This window comes from Dermacentor andersoni, chromosome 3, assembly GCF_023375885.2.
Source record: "Dermacentor andersoni chromosome 3, qqDerAnde1_hic_scaffold, whole genome shotgun sequence".
In the NCBI taxonomy this organism is placed as follows: Eukaryota; Metazoa; Arthropoda; class Arachnida; order Ixodida; family Ixodidae; genus Dermacentor; species Dermacentor andersoni.
This window is the reverse complement of record NC_092816.1, coordinates 131,866,057-131,878,320: the sequence shown is the minus strand read 5'-3', so window position 1 is coordinate 131,878,320 and position 12,264 is coordinate 131,866,057. Positions and strand designations below refer to the sequence as shown.

General features: G+C 47.9%; 1 long non-coding RNA gene and 2 pseudogenes across 3 annotated transcripts in view; 2 read left to right on the top strand and 1 right to left on the bottom strand.

Annotated features, from left to right (window-relative positions):
* Nucleotides 1-332: 332 nt before the first annotated feature.
* Nucleotides 333-12,264, bottom strand: part of LOC129383223 (uncharacterized) — a 132,759-nt gene continuing 120,827 nt past the window's right edge. For all 3 annotated transcript variants that reach the window (XR_011893452.1, XR_008611114.2, XR_011893451.1), the window contains one exon: nucleotides 333-616. This is a non-coding gene — a long non-coding RNA (uncharacterized lncRNA). The remainder of the gene's footprint in view (nucleotides 617-12,264) is intronic.
* LOC140216295 (uncharacterized) lies at nucleotides 625-4,995 on the top strand (annotated as a pseudogene).
* On the top strand, nucleotides 5,063-8,329 carry LOC140216765 (uncharacterized; annotated as a pseudogene).

The window sequence follows — 12,264 nt, the reverse complement described above, 5'->3', positions numbered from 1 at the left end:
TTGTTTCTCATTAATTTGCACTTAATTGCTGGCAAATCCTACGTAAGAAGGAGTCAGTTTGAGATTAGGGACTTGACTTTGCTGTGGCCCACTTTAGGCGACTACAGCAACGCGCAGGACGAGTTCGCACCTGCTGTATCGGCCAATAACCAGAAACGAAGCACGCATGTGGGTTCCGCGAAGAGGGGACGCGGGAAACAGCCACGCGTGCAAAGAAAACGGATTAATGGCTTCGCCGTAGAAAAGGCACTAGATTGTTGCGTGTGCCGAGGTATGCGTGGCCGGCAGGAGGTCTGGACCCCACTTCACGCAGAGTCAGAGACGAGGAGAGCTTTCTCGGCGAAGAATTCTTTATACAGTATGTACAAGTTGGCGTGGTTATCAGGAGAGACCAACTGAGCAGCTCCAAGCTGCTTAAATAACACATTCCCGTCCCCAGATTCCCCAGGACGAACAAGGTAGAGAGAGAGAGGGTCCGGGCAGGCTCTGTGGTCCCAACGCCGCTTCCAATGGCCGGCGCCTCCAGGCACCGCGCTGCGCCGTCAGGCCAATCTGGCGGTCGGCGGTATGGTGCGCCGGGCAAGTTCAATGGCCCGGCATAGGACAACGGAACAATCTGCAAGGCAAGCTGTCGAAACATAGTCCTTGGGTGGTCGGTAAAAGGGTTGCCCCTGGGCGCCGCCGCACAACGGAGGGGGGGAGGGGACAAATGCATGAAAGTTACGCATACTATATTTAACCGAGCTGGAGCTACACAATTCCGAAAGAAGCAACGTTGTCATTTACCTGAAATACTTGAAATGGTATTCAGGATCACAGTTCCGCAGCTCCTGTACTAGGTGGTGGTACTCTCCACACTCTGGACGCTTGTCAAATATATCCCTTATGTAGAGAGACCTGTTCCTCTTGCGACGCAGACGACGCACCAACAAAGCGAGAATAATGTTTCGTCTTGCGAAATGTGTCTGCGTCCGTGCCATCACCGAGCAACAGTCCGGTCCGCAGTGGCGATCGCGCGAAAAGATTTGTTTGGATGTTCCCCGACAGGCGGCACGGAGGGGCGCGTTGTTCTGCGCATGCGCTACTCCAGCTGCGGCAGCTGCGCGGCGTTGTACTGTAGGGGGACGGACATATGCCTGGCGCGGTGTAGCCGACGTGGCGTGACGTAGCGCAACCACCGCGCGCGCGCGCGTCGGGTCACGTCGAAGTGTATTGGCGCCTTTACTAATCCCTATTGCGGACATGTTCACTTTCCCGCTGCTCTCGGTGAACCCAAGGGCTTCAAAGAAGCCAGTGGTGTCTAAATCGACAGTGGGTAGACGTCTTCAAAGCATGCTCCCTAGTTTCCCTACCTTTACCACAGCAAGCACATGCTTCTTCCTTCTTATATCTCGCTTTATAGGTGCATGTTCTAAGGCATCCCGATCTCGCTTCGAAAAGTAATGAGCTTACGTTTGAGTTATCATAACTTGTTTCTTTCCTGATTTCTTTTCTTCTTAAGTAGTTACTCATGGCAGGTTTCTTTTCCATTGCCGCCACCCATGAGATTATTTCAGCCTCTGACTTTCCGCTTGACCTTCTTTGTTGCTGTGTTGCCCACCCTACAGGCCGCATACTTGCTCGTAAGCTTCCCAGTTCTTTTCCTCCACAGTGAATCAATGTTTTTCCTGTACAGATACCTCAACACTTTCGCAGACCATTTACTTTCTTCCATATTCCGCAGTCGCTCTTCATACTCAATTTTACTGCGAGCTTCCCTCACTTCAAAACTAGTCCAGCCCATATCACCCTGCACAGCTTCATTTGTAGTCTTCCCATGAGCGCTCAATGCGAGGCGACCCACTGACCTTTGGTTCCCATCGAGTCCTGATTGTAGCCCTGATTTAAAGCAAACAACCGCATTTCCAAAAGTAAGATTTGGAACCATTACACCTTTCCACATACCTCTGAGCACCTCTTAAATATTGTATCCTCATAGCGCTCTGTGCTTCATTATGGCTGCATTTCTCTTCCCCTTCACTGTTATTGTTTTTTCCAGTGTTTCCATATATCTATTGCCTTCGTTTATCCATATACGAAGGTATTTATATTCTGTTACCCGAGGAATTTCGTGGCCCTGTATCGCCACTGTCTGTAGACTGTTTTCATTGAATACCATAACACCTGATTTGCTAACACTAAATTTCAAACCTAAATTGTTGCCTTCCTGTCCACAGATATTAGCCAGATGTTGCACATCACTTTGCTTGTTAGCTAGCAACACAATGTCGTCCGCATAAAATAAACCTGGAAGGTGCTGCTCTACTACTGTACCCACCTGTTTGTATGCGATTAAAGATGATATTACTTTGTTCTAGTGCCCTGTCCATCCTCACCATGTACATCATAAACAGCAGTAGGGATAAAGGGCACCCCTGCCTCAGCCCCTTGTTGATACTAACTTTCTCCTCGCTTCTCATCCCTTCCCATTCAACGCAAACGGTATTTTCTAGGTAAATCTATCTCAAAAGCTGTAGACAATCGTCACCTAAGCCTTCCCCATCCAGAATATCCCACAAAATGTTGCAGCCTACGTTGTCATAGGCTCCTGTAATGTCTAAAAAAGCCACATAAAACGGTCTGCTTTCTACTTTTGATATTTCAATACACTGAGTAAGAACATATGTTGTCATCTAAATGCCTACCTATTCTGAAGCCATTCTGAAGTTAAATTCTGGGGTTTTACGTACCAAAACCACTTTCTGATTATGAGGCACGCCGTAGTGGAGGACTCCGGAAATTTCGACCACCCGGGGTTCTTTAACGTGCACCTAAATCTAAGTACACGGGTGTTTTCGCATTTCGCCCCCATCGAAATGCGGCCGCCGAGGCCGGGATTCGATCCCGCGACCTCGTGCTCAGCAGCCTAACACCATAGCCACTGAGCAACCACGGCGGGTCATTCTGAAGTTCTCGGAAATGCCATTATTCTCTGCCGATGCTTGAAGCTTTAATTTGATTGCCTGCATTGTTAGCCTGTATGTTATCGATGTAATGGTCAACGGTCTATATGAGTGAATTCTTTCGTTCTCCCCCTTACAGTGCACAGTCTCGTAGTGCAGTGCACCAAGCGGCTGCAGGCATCACTCTCGGTGCTACCGCGACACCCGTGCTCAGTACACTAGTAAGTGCTCTTTTAGGCACTATAGTCGGGCCCCGTCTGTCGGCCTCGTGCGCGCCATGTTATTGAAGTTCACATTGGCGTTCTGTGTTTACTTTGACAAGATGCCAGGCGGGAAGTGCAAGTTCCAGCCTGCATGGCTGCAACATACAGACTATCGTCACTGGGTGAGACTGGAACCATGAGATCCTTATCGAGCAAAGTGCGCAATATACCAGAAGACGGTCGACATTGCAACGATGGGGGAATCTGCCTTGAAAGGTTACCAGAATGGCGCGAAGCACCGATCCAAAGCTACAGCAGGTGAGGGCTGCTCATCCGTCGTAAGTTTCATGCAAGCGGCAAATCTGACGGCTGAGGCTGCTTGTCAGCGTGAAAGCACGGCAACTTCCTCTCGGGCTGCGACACTCGACGAAGACTGCAGAAAGCATGATTCCGTCATTGAAGCCAAGGTTTTGTGGACGATGAAATTTGTGTCTGTAGCAAGCATGTGACGGGGCCTCAGGCATAATGTTCGTTCGCCGCCAGGCTCGGTGGCCTGCCAAGCTCGGCAGGCAACATTGGTCACCGCACCACAATTAGGATGGCTTCTAGCCACCCTACCGCAATAAACACCGACGAGCACTGTTGCTCGGCGGTCAGTCATCGTTCAGTACCACCACGCTGCGGAGCGCCCGTCTATCGGAGGGTGCCTCGAGCCCTCCCTTGTTCTTGAGCCCGGGTGGATCATGACAGTGTCATCACACTACTCCTACAGCTCCAGTGGATCCATTTCCCAGCTATTCCAAAAGATGTTTCCGGATAGGGAGTTCGCGAGAAGCTTCACTTGCTCTGAAAAAAAAAAAATGTGCGTACGTCGCGTGCCACAGTCCGCGCCCATTTTCACTTCGATAGTACAACAAACGATGGAGAAGTCTGACAATATTGACAAGTCTGAGGAAACCTTGAATAAATACCTGCAAAGAAAACTTGATGTTCACGACAGATTGTGGAACAACTGTGAGGTGACAACCAGATATCTGACTTCAACATTCATAGGTCACAGCACAGCGAGCGACCTTATGCAGAAGTTGACCGAAACATTAGAATCCTTTCCCCTGAGCAGGATTGCGTGGCTATCGATGAACGGCCTGAATGTCGACTAAAGTCTTTTCAACAAGTTGCAGCAGCACATGAAGGATGACTTTCAAGTGCTTCGATATTGGCACATATGGCTTGCACACAGTGTATAATGCTTACAAAGCAGGAATGCATGCGACGAGCTGGCCAGTCGACACCTTTTTATCGAGCTTATTCTCGCTCTTCCATGATGCATCAGCCCGCCGTGAAGATTTCGTTGAAGAAACAGGGAGCAAGCTGTTTCCACTTCCTTTCGTACCCCACCGTTGGGTCGAGAACGCGCCAGTACTGGAGAGAGCCCTGGCTATGTGGGAGCATTTGAGGCACTACACCAAAGCAGTGAGCGACCATAGGCTACCCTTGCCCAAATGTAGAGCATATGTGAACGTCTGTGCGTTTCTAAAGGACCAGCTTGCACTTGCGAAACTGAACTTTTCCCTAAACGTTGCAATGGTTGTGCAGCCTTTCTTGACTGTTCTTCAGAGTGGTTCTCCAAAGACATTTTTTTAGCGATAGAGCTTGAAACTTTTTTGAGGAGCCTCCTTGCAAGGTTCATGAAGCGCTCGGTATTGACAGATGCCACGAGCATCACGAAACTGCTGCGAATCGATGTTCATGATACTGCCAATTACACGTCAAAAGAATACATTGTTGCGCCAAAAAAGGAAAATAAAGACTTCGGAAGGAAGAGTACGAAACGACACATTGAGCGCTGAATTGAGCGCTCAATCTGTCATTTCGTGCTCTTCCTTCCCAAGTCTCTATTTTCCTTTTTCGGTGCAACAATGTATTCTTTAGATCCCAACGAACTCGCCCAGCAACAAGTTCTACTCAATTACACGCCACTTGAGAAGGTGGACGTTGGACGAGTTGCTGAGGTCTTAAAAGAGTGGAAAAGCGAGTGCCAAGTGTGTTTTTGAATTTAGGGGCGAGTGTCGGAAGTTCATTGTGAACATGATCCTGAAAATCATGGAGAGAAGTCTTCTTGGGTACCCTCTGGTTCAAGGGTTGTCATGTTTCGACCCCAGAGAGATGTCGAAGACAGAAATGTGCCTTCGGAAGCTGAAAGTTGTTCTTAACTGTTTAATTGACAGCAAGCTTCTTTCTGAGCACAAGAGAGATATTGGGTGTGCACAGTACATTCAGTTCTGCCAAGAAAAACGGCATGAACTGCAAAACTATGAAAGAGACCATGAACGCCTTGATGTTCTCTTCGTGTGCCTTTCGAAGCTTGACCCGGCGTTCTTGATGTTATGGGAAATACTGAAGGTCCTTCTCTCGCTTAGCCATGGGCAGGCTTCAGTAGAAAGAGGTTTCAGTGAAAACAAGGCAGAAGAAAATATGGCAGAGCTCTCGAATATGTCGCTATGAGTCATCTGCGAGGCCGTGAAAATCCATGGTGGGCTGCTTAACGTTCCGCTGTTGAATGAACTGAAGTCATCAGTGCGCCAAGTCAGGCATAGGTATGCGTTATATATGGACGAACAGAAGAAGCAAGCTGTAGCACAGCAGGTAATCTTGAAGAGAAAAGAACTTGAGCTAGAGCTATAGAGCATGCAAGAGAAGAAGACAAAGCTCCCAAAAACTCTGAAGTGCTTGCAGGAGTCAGCGGATTGGTTTTCGGAAGACGCCGAAGCAAAAAATGACCTGATTTGTCTTGTCAAGGCCAACAGTTTTCTTCGAACAACCAAAGAAAAAGAAGCGGAGATATCAGCTCTTGAAAAAGAAATTAATGCGAAAATAGGGCTCCTTTCCTAAGTCATGTGAGGAAATAAAATTACGCTAACACTCCTTGAATTCTGCCTTTTTGCATCCTTGAAATCCTTGAAATGTCCTTGAATTTTCAGCCAAATATTGTGTACGAACCCTGCGTTTATAATGTGGATGAGGCTGGCGTGTTTTATGATTTGCTCCCAAACCGCACACTCGCACTGTCTCGCGAACGCTGCTCCGGTAGAAAGGCTTCGAAGGAGCGGTTTACCGCTCTCTTAATTCTGTGTCAATATGGATGGCAGCGACAAGAGGCGCTTATTTGTGATCGTAAGGTCGGCGCGGCCGCGCTGTTTCAAAAAAAGAGAGTACCTGCTGATTGGTACATATAAGAACAACAGAAAGTCATGGATGACTAGGGAATTATTTCCAACTTGGCTTGACAACTGCAGTGCCCATCATGTTAATTTAAAGCTCATTGCAGTGATCCTCAACTTCTTGCCTGCAAATACGACAGCCAAGAGCTAGCCGATACACCAAGGCGTAATCGCCGCAGTGAAAGCGCATTATAAAAGGCGCATATGCGAAAAAGTGCTGATTAACCTTCAGCGAGACGAAGTGATGAAGGTAAACCTGCGGAGTGCCATAGACATGATCACAGCATCTTGGTGACAGATAAAAGCGTCAACCGTCGCCGAGTGTTTCGCAAAGGCAGGGTTTGTGCGCAATGCCATTGTCAGCGATCCTGATGTAAGGAGCGACGATCGCCACCGCGATGACGATGTTGACGAAGTCTTCAACACGGATGATGCGTGGTCGCACCTGATGAAAAACAACATTGTTGGACATGACACATTCGAATGCTTTGTAAACGAGGATTGCGATGACTTTGTCTGCGAAGAAGCAGACACAGACAAAGCAATTGTAGCAGCAGTGCGTGATCGCGATGACATTGTATCGGACGATGACAACGGAGACAGCACACAGGAACTTTCGCAGAGATGCACTCGATTACATCAGCAAGCTCAGGATGTACTGCGCACAGAAGGGCTTGAGCGAGAAAGCTTTCCGGTGTCTGATCACTGTTGAACATGAGATAGTGCATCATATATAAGGTGGATCATATATAGTGCATTTTTTCACTGATGAAGGAAAAGCTTTTTGTTTAGTGTCCAATTCTGGTGCTTTATTGCAAGTTGTAAAAGACATAATATAAGGTGGGTTGACCATATTCTGAATTGTGTGTGCATGTGAATAAGTTTAAAAATGGTGTATTTGACATAGTGCGGTACCGCTTATAATGCGGATTTTCCTGACCCCTGCGACCTATGCTATAAGCGGTCTATGCTGTACACCAAAACTTCATGTCTGGCATTCGCTGACGATATTGTGGTGCTAGGAAAATCAGCAGCTGACCTGCAACACCAGCTCGACATCTGCTCCCAAGTTGCAGGAAATCACTAGCTAAGGTTCAACACTAGCGACAAACCCTCCAAGGGAACCTTATCAAAAAAAAAAAAAAAAAACATCGAAATACAAATACCTCGGCGTAAGTCTCAGTGACCAACCAAATTTTGTGGATCCGCATCAAAACGCATTAGTAGAAAAATCTAATCGCCTCAAAGGCCACATATGGCACTTGGCCAGACATTCATACAACCCATATACCGCAAAAACCAAAATATAGGTCGAACTTTTTAAAAAAAGACTACTGCGAAAAGTCGACCCTCGTCTATATACCGGACATTGGCGGAAAAACTACGGAAGTCTTGTAAGAATGGGTGGGCGAAGTAAACAGCCGCCATCGCCATCAGCAGCAGCGCGGCGACATTGTGGCACTGCCATTCTGTGTTTCCATTGACACAAAGTTATATTGGTTAAAAGCTGCTTTTCTACATTTAGTTTCAAAATGAGCAGAAGCCGGCAGAAATTATGCGTCACCTTCAAGAAAAAGGCGATTTAGTACGCGGAAGCCCACCGCAACCTGGCGGCACAGCGCGAATTTGGAGTATCCAAAAAGAGCATTCGGTACTGGCAAAGGCAGAAGCAGCGCATTACAACTTGCAGCAACCAAAAGAAAACATCATTTCGGGGGCAGACCGCAGAACTGGAAGACAAGGTTTCGAGGTTTGTCCGGGAGCTGCGTGTGAGGTCGCTGCCTGTGACTGCCGAGTGCATCCGTTTGACAGCAGTAGAGATTGCGCACGCCCCTGGACTGGGCAGCGAGAAGCACTCGTCATCCCGACTCTAGTTCGGATCACTCTGATCAAACGAGTTGCTCTGATTCGGAGTAGCGTTTGCGCACTTCGTGGCCTTCTGTGTACTGTACACCCTGCCAATTCTTAACAGTATCGCGCGATCATCGACCCGTGTGTTTGTCAGCACCTTATCATCACGGCACGGAGCGGCGAAATAGCGAAAGTAAGCGCATGTGTACACATGTGCGTATCTCGTTTGTTTCGCCGCTCAGCGCCGTTAATAAAGTGCTGACAAGCACACGGGTCGATGGTAGCGCGATACATTTAAAAACTTGGCCAGGTGCACATGCGAGCAGCATTTAAATAAACACTGGCACCATTGTGCAACCGCCTGAGTCGCATTTGTTTCAAGGTAAGAGTGTCTCGGAACTTTTGCCATTGAAAGAGATTTTTTTTTTCATTTTTAGAATTCGTTAGTTGGGGGATCGATCGACCTATATTCCGGTCTGACCTATAGTCCTGTTTTTATGGTACTGTCGGAGGCACACTGTGGAAGGAAGTAGTAGTACCAGCGACAACATATGCAGACAATGTGCTGGCCTTGAATTGAATGACCCGCCGTGGTTGCTCAGTGGCTATGGTGTTAGGCTGCTGAGCACGAGGTCGCGGGATCGAATCCCGGCCTCGGCGGCCGCATTTCGATGGGGGCGAAATGCGAAAACACCCGTGTACTTAGATTTAGGTGCACGTTAAAGAACCCCAGGTGGTCGAAATTTCCGGAGTCCTCCACTACGGCGTGCCTCATAATCAGAAATTGGTTTTGGCACGTAAAACCCCATAATTTAATTTAATTTGAATTGAATGTGTGGTTTTGGCGCAAGGGTCAGGTATGGCCAAAGAGCGCCACGCAAGTGTTAATGATTTCGCAGTGGAGTGATGGGTTCTATGAAGTTGATGTGACGTGGCTGTAAAGGGGCCTAAAAAATAGTCACTGTAAAGTGCGCAAAATGTACGTGTAGTAAGATTATGGCGATGACAAATGACGTGTACTATGAGCATTAGGGTGCATTGCAAAAGAATGATATGATATAAAAATATGTAACATGCTAAAATTCACTAGAGCACCAGTGCCTCGTTAGAGCCCTTGAGACACAAGGGCCTGGCGGCATGTGCTATACAAGATAAGTACCACAGCGACGTCCTCTGGAAAGAGGATGCGCTACGAATTTAATGAACTTATAACATGTAGGACATCACTTAAGAAATTGAGGACTGCTTTGTTGTTAAAAAACGGTTGTTTACCAAAAAACATAGCTGGGTGAAGAGGTACGCAATAATGATATGCAAGAGGAAAATGTTTCTTTCTCTCAGATTCGGCTTTCTGGCACTCCAAGAGGACGTGGAGGATGGTCAGCCTCTCACCACATCGATCACAGGTTGGAGGTTCATTTCCAGTAAGCAGAAAATTGTGGGTACCAAATGTGTGCCCTATTCTGAGGCGACCGAATAGGACATCTGTTCACCGTGATTTTGTTGGGGAGGGCCAAATACCTAACTGTGGCTTTATAACGCGCAGTTTATTATTTCTGCGTTCCACATGCGTTGCCAGTGTTGTCGCAGTTTCTTGGGCAAGAAAGGCTTCAGAGCTGTGACAGGGACAGCAGCTGTAGGAAGTGTTTAGTGATGTGGCCATTTTATCAGCCAGTACATTACCCTCGATACCTCTAGGTACCCAGCATATTACTACTGTATATGTGATTGATAAATACTGCATAAGAGCGAGTAAAGTTTAATGAAAACAGGATTTTTATGCTTTTGTAAAGAAATTAACGCTTTTACGAGACTTAGCGAGTCTGTGTATACAACTGCTCTGTCGAGTTTTAATTTCTGTATATGTTTTACTGCAGACAGTACTGCATAGGCTTCTGCAGTGAAGATACTTGTTTGCGGGTTCAATAAGTCAGATTTAGAAAGAGAGGGACCAACAGCAGCATAAGATACACCAGCATGTGATTTTGACGCGTCTGTGTAGAATTCGGAGCAGCTGTACTTCGATTGCAGTTCACGGAAATGCATAGCGATTTTGAGGTCAGGTGCGTGCTTTGTGACCTCTACAATGGATACGTCACAGTCTATCACCTGCCACTCCCAGGGTGATAATAGCTTTGCTGGAGGCATTAGGCAATGTTCGAGAACTGGGACATCCATTTCCCTGCTAAGTTCTCTTGCACGGAGTGACAAAGCAAGTCTCATAGAGGGTCTATTACAAACAAGTGTTTCACACGTCAAGTCGTTAACGGTTGTGAAACATGGATGTTCTTTATTAGAGCGCACTTTGAGAAAATAGGTGAAGCTGATGTAAGTTCTCTGAAAATGGAGTGGCCACTCATCTGACTCTACATATAGACTTTCAACAGGGCTTGTCTTGTTCTTAATGCGCCAGTGGCCAGGCGGATACCCAGGATGATCAATGGGGTCTAACATCTTTAGCGCGCTCGATGCGGCAGAGTGATATACTACAACACGATAATGTAATCGTGATCGAAATAGGCTCCTGTAACGATTGTGTGGGATAGGATTTTAAGTAAATTCATAGTTTTTAGACATTCTGCTTTAAGACATTTCATTTGTGAGATGAAACTAAAGGGGGCAATACACTCCGACGTAACACGCGCGCTCTTCATGGCAACGTTACGTTGGCGAAAATACAGTGCGGCGGCATCTGGCGCCGACGCGACCGGTGGCATTCCGCGCGCTCGGACGTCGTCCGGCGCCGAATGCAACCGACTGCATTTCGCGCCGACCAAGTTAGTGCCTAGCGCCCTCTCTCGTCGAGGTAGAGACTCGCTACTCGGCGGGCTGAGCCGGAACGAGATGGCCTCTTCGCAAGGAAGCGTGCCCGACCTGTGCGGCTCCGAAATCGAAAGGTTTCTGGACGCCGTCCAGCACCACCCTTGTCTCTACGACAAAAAAAAAAAATGTACTACCGGGACGCGGAGCAGATACGCATGTACTCTGGCCTCTCAACAGGAGCGTCAATGCTACGCACGTGTGTGTATAAGTCTCCGGACATGCTATGCACTCAGCGCCTCTTTGTTCGTCTTGTTTTCTCTGTTTCAGTCGAAGAGTGCCTGAAACTATGGTAGCGCTGAGGGACCGCTATAGTCATGAACGGAAAGCTACTGAAGCGACGAAAAGGAGTGGCAGCGGCTACGTGTCTGTGTTATGTGAAGAGACCTGTTCCTCTTGCGACGCACCAACAAAGCGAGAATAATAGACTTTTAGCGTGTCCGCTATTCCGGCAAATCGGGGCGGTTTGGGCGGATTACCGGATGGTCGAGGGCGTAAACCTGAGCAGCCAGATTGGTGGCGCCAGCTGGTAGTTCAAAGCTCAACCACCTAAACATGTAGCCAATTACTATATTCTGTTTAGCTGGGGTGTGAGTTTTCGACAGCGGCGTAATTGTGAACACAATTACGCCGCTGCCAAGCTTTGCACCAGCAGCGAAGCATTATCAGTAAGTTACTGCAATTTTAGTTCTGTGTTTGTCTAATTGAGCTCCACAACACTAGGCGGCTGCACTGCTGCGGCCGCTCACGTTTATGCCCCCGACCATCCGGTAATCCGCCGAAACCGTCCCGGTTTGCCGGAATAGCGGACACGCTAAAAGTCTCTAATAGAGATTTTAGCGTGTACGGTATTCCGGCAAGTGCGGGCGGTTTGCCGGTTTAGCGGGGGCGTAAACGTGAGCGGCCAGATTGGTGGCGCCAGCCGGTGGTGCAAAGCTCAACCACACAAACACAGAGCTAATTACTATATTCTGCTTAGCTGCTGGTGCAAATATTCGACAGTGGCGTAATCGTGTTCACAATTACGCCGCTGCCAAAAATTTGCACCACTAGCGAAGCAGGATATAGTGGGTTACTGCAGTTATAGCTCTGTGTTTGTCTGGTTGAACTCTACGCTACCAGGCGGCTGCAGCGATCTAGCTACGCCCCCGCAAATCCGGCAACCCGCCCAAACCGCTCCCGTTTACCGGAATAGCGGACAGGCTAAAAGTCTCTAATGTTTCGTCT